General features: G+C 35.8%; 1 protein-coding gene across 7 annotated transcripts in view; it reads left to right on the top strand.

The window, feature by feature from the left end:
* The first annotated feature begins 1,201 nt into the window (after window positions 1-1,201).
* Window positions 1,202-13,643, top strand: part of LOC108977845 (putative transcription factor capicua) — a 63,997-nt gene continuing 51,555 nt past the window's right edge. For 4 of the 7 annotated variants that reach the window (XR_001994069.1, XR_001994068.1, XM_018947774.1 and 1 more), the window contains exons 1-2: window positions 1,202-1,593; window positions 2,844-3,241. The gene's annotated coding sequence lies outside the window, so the exon portion shown is untranslated. The remainder of the gene's footprint in view (window positions 1,594-2,843; window positions 3,242-13,643) is intronic. The other 3 variants (XM_018947775.1, XM_018947777.1, XM_018947776.1) reach the window with 3 other exon arrangements.

Raw genomic sequence — 13,643 nt, forward strand, 5'->3', positions numbered from 1 at the left:
CGCTTTTATTGTTACTGTTGCTGTTGTGGCTTAGATTTATGACCAGAAAACTTTGCGCTTTCATTAAAGTTTGTGGCACGAATGGCCACTCGGCAATCTGCGACAGGTGGGATATGCTCATTGTATTGTTATTGTAGTGGTTGCCGCAGCTATYGCTAATGCTAAGCATTTCATAAGTTTTACTTAAAGTTTCCGCAACCAATTTCGGCCTCCTTGTAAGGAAGAAAGATCCATAACCCTCCCATACCAATGTACTTCGTGTATATACAATTAMAGTTTGACGTATGCCTAAGTCGATATTCTTCTTGCTAGAAAGTGTTCACTGCACATATACACACACAGGCATATTTTTATCTAATGCACCCTTACGTCTGGGATGGAACTGTTTACTGAGAGACGACGCCCAAAACCAGTTAAGAATTACTGAACCAATGCTTTTCTAGAAAGTATTTACTGCACTTATACTCGTAAATATGCACATTTTTATAAGCTGAACAGCATATAGTAAGTTTGCTCCGAAGTTCATAACCGCTTGAAAGAAAAGTCGGAGCCTCAATAAAATATACATATGTATATAAATGCCATGACCGTCTATCTGTATATAGCTCATTAGTCACCCGGTTTTTGAGACGTCGATCTAGCTAAAGCACATATGTAGCTGCCATACCAGCTGATCGATCACAATCCATACCCTAAATGCAAAACTTTTTTATTTGACGAGATATCTTTTCGAAATTTGGTATAGATTATCATCCTCGGCAACAGTACAATTTCCGAAGAAAACGTTCAGACGAAACACCCTGTAATCGCTATTTACAGATAATTGTTTATGCGCACCATCTGCTGGCAGCTAGCAAAGGCAGAACATACATTTCAAACACTCTACTCGTTTCAGTTCTAACATGCCACGTATTGCTTATTCACTCGCACATTTCTTGCAGAGTTGCATTAAGTGATATTTTTCTTTAAACTGCAATGTCGTGAATTTGTAAATTTTTGAGCAAACTGTGTTGTAGTTGATTGAAAATATGAACCAGTTAGTCATTACGTGTAAGATAAAACTGGATTGACTTCGTAGACCACAATAAATAAGCCAGAATTTGTTAAAAATATTTAGTACACTTTTACGCCGTACTGTGCATATTAAATACAACCCTGAAGGTTCAAACTGTGGACTGCTTTTATTTCGCTTTGAGCTCGATTAAAAGACGGAYGGAAGTTTTCTGATTGTCGCGTTCATCGACATTTTCTTAAAGGAAAATTGAAGGATAAATTCTTTTTTTCTTCCTTTTCTTATAATTTCATATTTGTAAAGCAAACGATGGCTTTCTGAATCCAAGTGCGTGAAATACGAAATTATTGCTATTGTGTTGAATTGTGAAAAAAAAACAAATCTTAAAATATTCAAAAAAATGTAATGAAAAATCTGGTTGAAGTTTTTTTTTTTTTTTCTGATATCACAGAAAGAGTGAAAAGAAGAGGGGACAAAAGCAAATAGGTAAAAATGACGGTTTCAATGAGTGAGTGAACAAAAGAGAGCGTGAATATGTGAACGTAAATAAGAAGCTGAGAAAAAATCGAATTCCATTGTAGGTGTGTATTTTTTGACATGGAAAGGAATACAAAAGTGATGAAAAGAAAAAAACAACTGAATGGCAAAAGTTCTACAAATTGTGGCAGTGCAAGAAACTTAAACGTGTACAAATAGAACGAGCCTAAATTGTACTGATTAGGAGTCCATTACTTTTTTGCAGACGTAAATGAATATTAAGGAAATGTTTTGGTCAAATAGGGTAGTGTTTAGGATGTAAGTAAGGGTTGACACATGTGACCGCCCAGAGAGATTGCTGAGGGCGGCGTTGGCGTTCGCTAACGCGCATTCTGGATAATTGTAAATAGATATGTACATATATAAGGCTTAAAGCGAGAAAAATGAGTACGGTCAGGAATTAAAATTATATGAAAAACATCTTTAAAATATATATACATATATATATATGTATATGGCACTCTTGTCTCTTCAATTAAAGGACCGGAGCTGTCATACGTGCCCACAAATTGAGAAAAATAAATAAATAAATTAGACGATTTTCCGCCGCTACTATTTTTAAGTGCTTTTGACAGGAAATACAATAGTTCATGTGAACGGAAGAAGAAGACGTTATGTTTACAAATATGTACTTCAAATATTTGGCAGTTCATTTCATTTAGTGTTTCGCAAAATGTTTTTCATATAATAAAAGTACATTTTTAGATATACATATACATACATGAGTATGTACAGAAATATGTATATTTGTACTTGGTCTTTGCAAACCCTATTCCAGAATGTATAATATCATTTTTTTTCCCATGCGTGCAAATACTCCACCACCTCTGCACCTATTTAACAAGTTTTAGCAGTGAGATCGCCGTCAACTTCGTTTGTTCGGTCTCTCTTTCGCTTATGTACATAGATTTTACTGTCACAACCGCTGCTGACATGCTCGCAACGACGTGTATATAGCTTATATATTTTCTTCAATGAATGAAGCMCTTTTCACAACAAAAAGCGGCATGKTGGTCCAACTGCCGATACCGTAGTAGGTTCGTGTAGATGTTAAAATTAAGTGTGCATTGTTAGAGGGGTGATATTGTTAAGCATTCATCGCTTCGAGTGCCTCTCTGAGTTGTCTTACCCGGACGAATAGTTGGTTTCTTAAATTGATAGGCAATCAAACTCGTGTTCTTATACAAATACAGACTATTGGTGGTGGTGTGCAATTTTTCACAGTTATAGTGACAAAAAATTTTTAGAAAAGTGGATAAAATATATAATAAAATTTGTGCATTTCTTCTTCTAGTTTCAACAAATTAAAATTCGAATTAGAAATGTGGATGGTAATGCTACATGTATTCCACAAAAGCTGATTGGAAAAGAATAACCGCATATTAGAAAAAAAACAATTAAATAGAAAAAGTGTTGATTTGAATAACAAGAACGCTGAATTGTGAATCTTATCATATCTTGTACAGCACATAATGTTAACGAAAACAAATTCTGYAATATAATCGTGCTTAATATTATTAATATACAACAAGTAATTAATAAAAGATATTAGTGAAATAAGATAATTGGACTGTGAATAAAAATGCTGGTTTTTATAATATAATGACTATGTTTGAAAAAACTACGGAACCTGCCGATAAAAACAAAATGGAATATGCAACCATGAAAGACAAATTCTTAGGACTTGTTAAGGTAGGCTACGTCAATAATATTTTAATGTTATATTAGAGATATGTTAATATTATCGATCAGTATATTCAAATCAGTAAAAAAAAAAATTCAAACACTGCAAATATGTATAATACAAGTATGGTTTAAGATACTCAACATAAATTCCTTCACATAAAATTTTCCAAACAAAATGCTAGTACTCGTTCATTCATGCCTCGCATATTCGTTTTCATTCTACGTCAATGGCCATCCGTCAGATTACAGCAACAATTCATCCGATTCAATATTCGCTGCTTTGTTGTTGTGTTCGTTGGTTCGTTTGCTCGCTCGTTTTATTCATTCATTTGAATGCTCCAATCGGATTTTACTTAAACGCGTTTTAACACTAGCGATTCCTTGGTTAGCAGTCGTCAGGCACGTACATAAATATGTATAAGCATATATACAATGYTGTGTAAAACATTAGTCACAATGAAAACACTACTTGTAATAGGTGTGCCATATAATAAGAAAGTGTTTCAGCTGCCAAAAATTTGCCTTTCGACATATGTTTGAATTTAAATATTTGGGTCGGTCAAGAATATAGCCGCGGGAAGCTTATAGTTTTCGAGATATTCGCGTTTGAAAATATTTGTATACAGCATGATTATATTACAAATCAATTTGGATAAGAAAACCATTACTTGCACAACACTGTATGGCATATAGTGTGGGCTTTCTTCCCATTTTCTTTCATTTCTTCATTCTATGCAAACATGCGCCCCAACGAAGTAATGAAACTCACACACAGCCAGACGAAAGTCATACTCGCCCATACAAATGTGTATTGTGTTTATGGCTGTTCTTCTTGTTCCACTACTTCTTGTTAACGCTGTTCTATTATAATATAATATATCTACATGCACACATATGTATGTGGATATACATATAAATTTATACCGAGTATTTATATATGTACATATGGTACATATTATAAACAGATATTTACAGTGCACTCACTTTGATTGATTTTATGTACGTATGTACAGCTGCGAGCAGTGAAATAGTAGTGGGTGTTAGAGTTTTACATACCTGTGAGTTATGCAAAATTCTAAACAATTTTAACATCAATTGAAATGGAAAAGCTTATCATATTTCCCTGGCTACGTTTGTTAATAAAAATATTTTCATTTGAATGGGTGTAAGATATATTTATTCACAAAGTTGTATTTATATATGAAATTTGATGGGAGCAGTAAAATAGTAGTAAAGTAATCAATTTTATTTTTTTTTTAAACTGAAGGATTTTTGAAAGTTCCGTCTATACGAGATAGTACTTGGTAGCATGGCCATGATTTTTAATATCAGCAATAGAACGCCTATTCATAGAATCTACGAGACTCTGGCATCTTTTTAATGGTATGTTCTGCCATGCTTGCTGCACTACGGTCCACAACTCATTGTTGTTTTTGGGTTTGTCATTCCATACGGCTTTCTTAACGTCTGTCCAAAGGTTTTCAATAGAATAGAGGCCAGGCGATTGAGCTGACCTATCCTTGACATCAATTCCATTGACCCGAAACCACTCTTTTGCCACCCTACTGGTGTGCTTCGGGTCATTATTCTGCTGAAATATCCTTTTCATCGGTATGTTCTCTTCAGCAAATGGTATCATAATATACTGCATTATATCCACGAATTTGTGCCGGTCCGTTATGCTAGTAATCTTTTTGTGCTGAATCTGGGGTCGTACTCTCTATTAGGGGAGCGTMTTGGATACTGACGGGACCCTTTACCGCCGTATAGAATAACTTTCGACACGTTTGTCTAAAAGATGTTGCGCCATTTCTCAATCGGTCCTTTGGCCAATTTAAGACGATTTGCTATTTGATTTTTTTTAATAACGGTACTTATCGAGGACTGTGGACATATAAATTATGTTCATGTAGAAGTCTTCTCACTGTATGAGCACCGCAGGTCAGGTTCAGTTCATTCCGAGTCTCCATAGTTGACATTCTAGGTCGAGTATTGGCACATCTTACTACTATTGGTGTAAAATTCTCGGAAAGAATCCATACTGCGCCCCTTCTTTCATCTTTTTTTTAAATAAATAATTGCATTGTGAGTCGTTGTGGCTTAACACCCTACAATTCTTTCCACTCCCTTCTAGGATTTACCGTTGTTTATGACAGATCGAATCCATTTTCGTTTCTCTTCACTGCAGTGCTTCCCGCGGCCCACTAAAATATGCAGCACAGTCATATTTTTTTAGCTTTTTTCATTGGATAATTAATAAAATAACAAGAAACTTACTTTTTGATTGATAAAATTAAATATTTTTTAGTAAAAATAATCTGTGTCCAATCGGCTCACCATTCACTACTATTTTAATGCTCGCTCGTAAATACAGGTATCACAATATAATTATCTGTAAACAAGTAACGGTAAGTGTTTCGCACTTATTGTTGTGTATAACAGTACCGTTACACTACAGAGAATATAGCTAGAATAATAATCAAATTCAATACCATAAAAGAAACAAAATTTAAAGCGAAACTATTTTTGTCAATAGCCACTACTATTTCAATGCTCGCAACTGTATGTACATATGTATATAAATATGCATATTGGCATGTAAGCTTTGTTTACTTGATTCTTTCTACCCTTTCGTCCCCATATTTCCACTGCAGCGCCACTCATCTCCAATTCTGTGCTCTCAACCACGCCATCATCACTACCATTGGGGGGAAGTCAAGCAAAGAGTACTTGGACCCTCGAATCATARGAGTTGCCGGCGCGAATTTTTCACATTGTGTTATTTGCTGGCCACAGCTTTTTGTTGTCCTATCCCCCCATCTTGAAAATTACCCATAAATTGTTTACCAGTGAATACTGCAGTTGTTGTGTTTTTATTTGTGTTGAGCAAAGTTTTTGATTCCTCATGCCACTTGTATGTTTTTTTGTTTTTATGTGACTATTCATTCTGCTCACTTCTTTTATGTAATTTTCTTTTTGATGTTTGATCGTTGCTGACTGACAGAATTATGMTGTGCAGAGTTGAACTGTTTTTGTTAATGTTTTGTTAGTTGGCACCCGTCTGAACGGGCACTCTTATGTCAGTAAATTCTCTTTTGATGTCTCTCATTGCGTATACACGTTAAAAATTTTCTGTATTTTCAAAATAAAAAGGTTTGCCGAATTGCGTGACAGTGAACAAGTAAGAACACAAAGCGTGCTACCCGATGCAAGATTAAATGTGAATAGTTCTCTAAGCGCTTCTTTGAAGCTGGTCAAATCATTCCACATACATAGGTAAAATCCCAGTTGGCAACGAATTAATTTTATGTTAGCCATCGATAGTTATTAACACAGACGGATCTACWAAAAATTTAATTTTTTATTATATCCTATGTGGGAGCTAGACCCAATTCTATCGTGTTACGCTTGCAACTCACATGGCTCATGAACAGAATTTTGGTGATAACTTTTGATAATACTGTTCAGCACAGGTCAAGCAATTTCAGCGCATTAAGTGCGTAACTAATATTCTCTAGGTTATTGACCACAGTGGAGATGATTTAAAACTCGTTGTATAATGACGAGTGGTGAGAAAGCAWCTTCTGCAAATCCGACAGATTATCAAAAAATATTCGAATTGTCAAAACGGTTAATGGAGCAGAAAATAACAATAAATCAAAAATGTGTACATATGTACATATAATATGTGTGTTGTAGACCAAACGATTTTTAGCGGAAACTTACATTTTTAAAACACTGAAATTATATGCGACCAAAAACAAGAACAACTAATGAACACGATATGAGAAAAAATAAATAAATAAAATTCATAATAATAATTTATGAAATAGTGAACTATATCTAACTGATTGTGGACATGGCCATTAATCTAAGTCAATTGAAGTCAATTTTAGTGCGACGGTGCCGCTGTTGTTGTTGCTGTTATGGCTCATGATATTGTAGCTTTTGCATGCTTTTATGCACACTAATAACGGTCATGCGATTTAGCGACACAACGTCCAACTTTGGAGAGAAATTAATTAAATGCACTTGATACAACGAACGATCATATTTACAATGCATATTGATGTAGCTCTTGTGTGTATATACGTATGAATGTACCTACATAGTATGCAGAAATATGYATTTATTTATATGCATCTCATGATTGCACGTCTGCCCACATTTTAATATTAACTCACATAAACATCCATATATTATTGCTATACCTCTTTCTCAACTAATGGCTTTATATGTAGGCATGTGCCATACATATGTACATATGGGTAAATTGTTCATTTGAACAAAGAAATACGCAACGTCGACGACGTAGTAATTYAATTTTTACTCACATCTAATTTTTTTATTAAGTATAAGCAAGCTAAAAYATCTACACACACGCTTGCACGCACGATGTTACTATAAAAGCTGTCGCCACTGTTGTAGTCGGCAATAGCAACAAAAGCAAAAGCAGTCAAACAATACATATACAAGGTGTATATGTACGTAGGTGCGTAGGAGTCAAAGAAGTAAGGCCAATCAAAGCGAGAGAGTCATTCTCTATTTAGCCATGCGTACAATAAGCGTGCACGGTGCGGTGCGCGGGGTAACACGGCGGTGATATTTATGACTGCTTGCACCGTAACATTAAGTAGTAGCTGGCAGCGAATGACACCGCTCTCCACTTGAGACAGAGAATAGTGGATAGTGGAAGAGGCAGTACACAGTCGGTGCTCCATTGACTGTTAACGCAGAGCCTCTGAGAGATCAATTGCTAAACGTCAAACTTCCGGAACTATGTCAACTTTCAAGTTCGCAAAAGACCGGAACTGGTAGTAATCACTTGATGCTAGGTCCAAACTATAAGGTTAATATATGAAAACATGTCAATCAAGCATCCGGAGCTTCTGACTAGTCACTTTCGTCATCCTCTCCCATTGGYGTATGCTAGTCGCTTCTGGGCGATTGCTTTCTTAAGGCGATTCAATTATTGACAGYTTAGATAGAAATTTATAGTTTGGCCGCACAGAATCAGCTCGTAGTAGATGATTCATTGCCAATTCCATCAAACATATGGAAACAACATATGGAAACATTTTTTTCCATATGTTTGATGGGATCAACCACGGCTCGGCTGTCTCTTGCGCCGATTCACCGAAAAGCAACCACGATCGCTTTTTGCTTCACGATAGTAAGTGTCCCACTTTTCATCACCAGTAACCATCCACTTCAAAAATGCTTCAATTTCGTTGCGATTTGCAAGGAAATTCAGTTAATGAAATCTTTTTGTGTTAATTCGTGRGACACCAATGCTTCGAASTTYTTTTTGTATCCAGCCTTATTTATGTRGTTCAAAAGGATTTTGTGCAATGTTTAGCTCCTGGTCGATATTTTCTACAATTGGTCTTCCATACTTTTGGGCATTTTCGAAGACCTGTATAAAATTTTATTTAGACCGATTGAGTAGTTCGCTAGAAGTCCGAYTTTGCAAACAATTCTGAGAAAAACGCGTTTCAARTTTGAAATGACTRTACCTGAACTCGAGCACGCAACTTCTCGAGGCTGTATCTCGAAAACTATTACTCGGAACAAAGTGAACACTATGACAATATTCTAGTTTTAACTGAAAAAATTAAAAAGATCAACTTTGTAAAGCCGTAAAGGTCATTAAAACCCCTTAAAAAAGATTGTAATCACAGTTTTCTGGAGTGTTGTGCTATAACAGAGAACTTTCGGCACAAACAAGGACTTACTTTTTATAAGGAATTTAATTTTATGTTCGGATTTTCAGTATTTTCGTATAAATTTTGCGATTATATTGCATTGTGTGGCAAATCTATAAAAGTATTTAGATAAATATATGAGCAGAATAATAATAAATAATGATGTTGTATGAATAATGATAGTAAATTAACAATAAAAAAGTGCTAACACTGTGGACAAAACAAACAAAAATGTCACATATAATGAATAAAAATTTTAATCGAATAGTAGTAACAAAAAAAAAAAAAGTATAATTAAAAAGAACAAGCTGGCCATTTACTCCCAGCTAACAATAAGCGTAGCAAACGAAAAAAGGAAATGCAATAAATTAGCATGCAAAGTGTAAGTAGTAGCGGGAACAGCAACAAAAAAAAAGCACATGGCGTCAGGCATATTAAGTACAATGCTATTAAAATGATATAAAAGCAAAATTATTCGTAACAACAATAGCAACAAATATTACCCGGGGTGCGCAAAGCTACGAAATGAGTCGTAAACGATATGCTTTGCGATTGTTTGCATGTTAATTTACAACAACAACTTCACAACTAATAAAACAAACAAGTAATAACTACCTATGTAAGATAATTTATAATAAATAAATCGTTGATTAACAACGGCGTTCCTATGTACTGTTACAAGTAAGACACGACAAATTTCGGCTGCACATTATACATAAAAACTTGTCATAATCGAAGGTGTGGAAATAGTTCCAATTGTGACCAAAAGTTCGGGAGGTTGGAGTCATGTTCACTCAAGTGAGGAAAGTTATCTAAGCGTTATTCACTTGAAAGTGGTCCGAAACGATTCTTTTACTCAAGCGGCTCACGACTTCCGATCTTAGACCAAGTATCCTTTGGGTAGTCGAAGAACATCTGTTTAAAAATGAGCTAACGCTTCCCAGGGTTGTGCGCTGGGTTTGGGACCCACCACGTAAAAAATGCCCCCAATGGAAAAAACAGCCTCGGATAATGCACTTTTTATCTCGAATTTACTACAAATTGCGAAAAGAAGAAACGACTGCTCCGCTGTTGTTAACTCGACTATAATCAAGTAGCGGTGTCTACGCCAGTAAAGAAGAAGAAGTTCGAGATCAAAATCGGAGAAATACASTCAGGTTTTGACAAAACTTCATATTAAAGAATATTGCGAAAGTTTTCAACATTCGTTACACGACGAAAGGGTGAGAGGAATTATTACAAGATATTTTATATAATAGCATTATCATCAATTTTATTCTTGGGCTACACTATTTGTTAAAGTGTATTATTGTATATTGCAAAATGAAAGTGTCAGATGGAATTTAAAGTTGTGTAATGAAATTTGGCATTCAGACTAAAGGTGAGCTCCTGTTATCGCACGTTGRGCCTGTTAGTTATCGCACGTTTAGTAGTTACACAATAACCGTTATATTAGTGAGCGTGGTTTTTATCAGATTTCATTAATTTTTTCGTTGTCGGAGGGAATACGGAAAATATTTGTCCTGAACGAATTTGATCTATTTAACTCCAACGGTTTGGGAGATAAAACCTATTAAAGGCGGACCACACATGCCCCTACTTAATACGATTCGTCAGTTAAGGCATTTTATAATATATGTTTTTGTTTACTGCCTTTTATGGGCATGGCAGCGGGCCGAAAACGCCCATCTACAATACCAATCTCTTTTGGTGACAAGGAATACGTGTGGCAAGTTTCATCAAAATAACGCAATTTTTACTTTTATGGCTTGAAAGGACAGACGGACGGACAGACAGTCGTTTGGAATTCAACTCTTTTCGTCATCCTGAAMAATTAGATACATATACACAACTGCATATCTATCTCMATTAGTTTTARTCGGTAAAAACAACTGTTATGTGTATAAAACTATTATACTCTTTGTTGCAATATAKTGCGAGAGYATAATTGTGTTTACATAGTATATGCTTATGTGCATATGCATACATATGTATATGCCCATAAATGACATACATACATAACTACTAAAAACAGCAAAAAAAACTCAAATAACAAAGACCGCTAACTTATTTCACCGCTGGCATTMATTGCGTGGGGGAGCAACTCAGCGATACAATTGGCGCTCTGATAGAAACATGAAATGCATTTTATAGAAAATAAGAAAACGTGTTAACTGCGACTGCAGCGAAGGTATAATACCCTTCAAGAGCATATTTATTATAGCACAAAATTATATGAAAAGATCTTTATCTTGATTTGGATCAATCAGTTGGTATGTCAGCTGTATGCTATAGTGCTCTGATTTGAACAATTTGCTTGGAAATTTTAGCCTTTTCTTGAACAAACTTCTATGCCAAATTTCATGTAGAGAAGTTGTCAAGATCGCTCAGTTGGTATGACAGCCATATCCTATAGTGGTATAGTAAAAAGAACGTGTGAAAAATTTCAAATGCTGAGGGACTAATTTACATACATACATACATACATACGGATATGGCTAAAGCAGCTCGTCACATTATTTACATATATATATGTATATATACCATATATATTTAGTTTATAATGTCTCCGACATTTCCTTCTGGGTGCTACCCTATTCAGAGAATAAAAATACATACATACATATGTACATATGTGTTCGCATAAATGTAAACTGGCAGTGTGACCGCACTGGTGTTGTGTAATGTGATGCGACCCAAATGCAATGGGAAATTAAATGCAAGCTAACTGCACAGAGCTGCTGTTGTAATACTCTAAGCAAACGCTGGATCGTACCGTTGTGTCGCTATCGCAATCCGCGGCCGCGTAGGCGTAGCAACAAGCGCCACTAMACAAAGCAAGCGGCTGACTTTGACATATAGTGAAACGTTAAACGTCGAGAGGTAGGTAGTTTCTGAAAAGATCTAAACTTCAAAATAGTTTTTTCATAGACAAAGCGGCAAAACGAACTTTCATAAATGCGCTATAATGATCCATAGGGTGATCCATTTCGACGTTCCCAACTTTTTGAATAAAAAACACAGAAACTTCAAATTTAATGGGGAATGTTTATCATCATTCGAAAGAAAATTATTTGGTATTTATTTTGTTGAAGATTATCTCTTTCAAATGTTGGCCGCGGCTATGTCTCAAAYCCAGTCCATCCGTTGAGTTCAATTTTCTATAAGGCGTTCGAGCATTTCAACTGGTAACTGGCGAATGACACGCGTGATGTTTAGCTCCAAGACTGTACGCATAGACTTTAGACTTTACATATACCCACAGTATATGTAATAATAGCCTAACTGTGTGACATCACACGATCGACCAGCCCAAAACGTGATGTTATCTGATCACCGAAGTTTTTTCTCAATAAATCCATTGATTGATGCGATGTTTGGGAAGTGGCACCGTCTTGTTGAAACAAAATGTCGCCGAGATCGCGAGCTTCAATTTCAGACATCAAATAGATAATAGCCGATAACAGTCGCCATKGACGGTTACATTCTCACCGGCGTCATTTTTGAAGAAATATGGACSGATRATTGYACCGACCCACARTCTAAACTAGCTTTCGAATCTTCAGCKTCCTCTTCGTTCCAAATGCGACAATTTTGCTTGYTTACATAGCCGTTGAGCCTGTAATGGRCWYCATCGCTGAAMAAAAKTTGGCTSGAAAATGTATTTTCTTAGAAGTTTTCAAGATCCCAAGTGTGAGGCGATGTTGCTTGGGAAGATCGAACGGCTTCAGTCCTTGCACAAACTGTTTTTTGAACGCTTTCAATTTAAGATCTCGACGTAAAAGCCGCTAAGTCGTTCCATACGTCAGTCCGAGTTGCTGCGAACGGCGCAGAATCGACCCTACACGGTCTTTGTGTACAATCTGAGCTACGGCTAATATATTTYCTTCACTGCGTACTGGACGTGGTCTAGACAATAATGATGGCTGGGTCTGAAGATAGTTGATGGTGTACGCTGAGTAAGGCAATTGTGTTGACTATAAGTTGAGCGTAGCGCGCGGAACCCATTCTTTACAGAACGTGAATTTTCCTAATAAAGTAGAACGGTTTATAAACATTGTTCAGGCGTAAGTCTTTTTCATCTTTTCATCATGAAATGAGTGATCTGTCAAAAAAACCTCTACTTGGATCCCGCTATATAACTTTGTAATGATACAAAAGTGCCACGAGACGGCCATTGCCACAGAAACCTCAGACCGCATTGACACATATTTGACGTGTGAGATTGGGTGATGGAATGAGCTTGCCCTCTTGATTGAGTGTAGCCATATCAGTCCTTGCAATATAAAATGATGTGACACATACTTATTCTACATACATACATATGTATGTAAATCTGTTTTGTATATGTTCATACATATGTATGTAGAGCGCTAACATTCTTAATCTGACTGAAAATCGCATTTTGAAGATTAAAACTAAAGGTGCTTCTGTACATAGTATACCAAATAAGAAAATATACATATGTACATACATAAACGAAGAAAGAGCTTATCAAAGCAGAGTCACATCTGTCTCAACAACATGATGTGATAAGCAAAGAATACGCTTACGAGTATAATGAATATAGTAGCAGCAAAGCAAAATACAAATAGCGTAAGAAAACCGGTTCACGGCAAACACGACGCGACAGTAAGARAAAATACTAATCAGTGAGCCTGTTTCCGAGTACGACTGTTATTACCGTTTACATACATATGTAT

Source organism: Bactrocera latifrons, unplaced genomic scaffold (assembly GCF_001853355.1).
Source record: "Bactrocera latifrons isolate USDA-ARS-PBARC rearing strain unplaced genomic scaffold, ASM185335v1 scaffold_96, whole genome shotgun sequence".
In the NCBI taxonomy this organism is placed as follows: Eukaryota; Metazoa; Arthropoda; class Insecta; order Diptera; family Tephritidae; genus Bactrocera; species Bactrocera latifrons.